At 34.6% G+C, this 1,921-nt stretch overlaps 1 protein-coding gene across 2 annotated transcripts in view; it reads right to left on the reverse strand.

Moving 5' to 3' along the window:
- Positions 1–1,921, reverse strand: part of LOC100164199 (G-protein coupled receptor moody) — a 157,037-nt gene that overhangs the window by 139,392 nt on the left and 15,724 nt on the right. The window lies entirely within an intron of this gene.

Here is a 1,921-nt window from a genome sequence, read left to right on the forward strand (position 1 = left end):
GGGGACGTCTAAGATCCGGCGGCCCAAATAATCCGGAATATACTCACTTAAACTCATCTATACGTCTGCGTGGTCCGTCACACCACAACAGAACATTCGCCTCACAAATTTCTTAGTCCGGCTCCACACTGAACGGCGCGGACGTCTAGGTGTGAGTGCGGTTACCGTCCCCTCATCACTACGGCCAACACAGGTTACTACAAGCTGCATGTCGGCTTCTATTTTTTGTTGTCGTAGCAAAGACAACGAGACTACAGATAACGACGTCTCGATCCCGGTATCTTCTACAGAGGCATCTAGTGTCATCGATGTGCTAATGGACGATCCGATACACGGTGAATCGATGGTAACTGCAGGCAACTCCGCGGACGTAACTAATGGCGATCTAATTTCGGGTGCATCGCCACTGGAATTTGCACCTACTGCCATATTGGGAAGTGACACAGATCGTTTGCAGTTCACCGGCAGACTACGGAAATCGCCGTTTTCCAAAGGTTTCTGTCCATTTTCCCGGATATCGTCGACAATCGTATTAACCGGCAGTATTATATTGGACGTAGACTTGCAACCGGTCTCTAGACTTTCAGCTGCGGAATTTTTCAGGAGGGCCATGTTAGGGCACGACACAGCCCTTTCGTGCACCAACAAACTAGGAAAATCACCGATTTCCGACGATTTCTGTTTGCTTTCCTGGAAATTGACCACAGCAGGAAGTGTTATATTCGGCATTGATTTCCATCCAAACTCTGCTACTTTGGCTTCAGGATTTGTCCGCACGGCCATGTTAGGTAAAGATATAAACCGTCTGTGGACCGGCAAGCTGTTGAAATCGCAACCATCTAAGGGTTTCGGTCTATTTGACCGAAGATCAATAAAAACCATTTGCATGATTTCGTTCTCGGAGAGTTTCTGGTTAACAGATGAACCACTGTCGTGTGTTGCGTTATATTTTGACATGGTGGTTTTACGATGAACGTTGAATAAACAGATTATAATACGAAAAATGATTTAACTTTTAGACAAAAGTAAATAAATTTATTCGTTATGTCCGCAAGACGAAACAAATTAATATAGGTACTGATTGGTAATAACTGTGACACAGAAACGAATAATATATTTTCCAAACACTTATATGCACTTAGTAACAAGATGTTTGTTGATTTGATAAAACTGAATGTATCTAATTTTTCCAACATTATATTATAGGTACAAGTTTACAACAATTATTTATTAAATTCTTATTTTTATTTTTTAGTTATACTGCTGAAGTACAAAACTAAAAGTTATTTTATTGTTTAATGAAACCTATCATTTTTAGATTAGGTAATGAATATTTGCCATGTATAGTAGGTATATATAAAAAAAACAAAATGATAATAATATAATCAATATTTTTGAGATATATCTTTTTCATTTATTCTAAATGTCTTTGTAATAAATTGGACAAAGATGGGTACTAACTAACTAGTTAGTTTTAATTCATATTAATTTTGTCACTTAATTAGTTGAATTTAATGTGTAAAATAATCTAATCTAACTCGTTAAAAATAACAAGTAACTAGTTATTTTTGTAGTTTATTTTTTCATTTATTGAATGATTCAATTTCTTATTTTATTGTATTCTAATGACTGATATTTCAAGAAATTAAGGTTATTGTCTACCTATTTGATACATTTTATCAAATTATCAGTTGACAGTTGTTTAATTTAATTTTTCATTCATCACCAATAATTCAAGTTAGTTACCTACCCACCTACTTAATAATTAATTTATATAATGCTTTACATTTGAAAAAATAGTTTTTTAAATTTATATTTTAAGCTAAAAAAAACCAACATCTAACTTCTACTCTAACTTAAGTTACTATTTTTACCAAACTAACTTCTATCTAACCAACTAAATTAGAAATTTGGTAAATTT

Source organism: Acyrthosiphon pisum, chromosome A3 (assembly GCF_005508785.2).
Source record: "Acyrthosiphon pisum isolate AL4f chromosome A3, pea_aphid_22Mar2018_4r6ur, whole genome shotgun sequence".
Lineage (NCBI taxonomy): Eukaryota > Metazoa > Arthropoda > Insecta > Hemiptera > Aphididae > Acyrthosiphon > Acyrthosiphon pisum.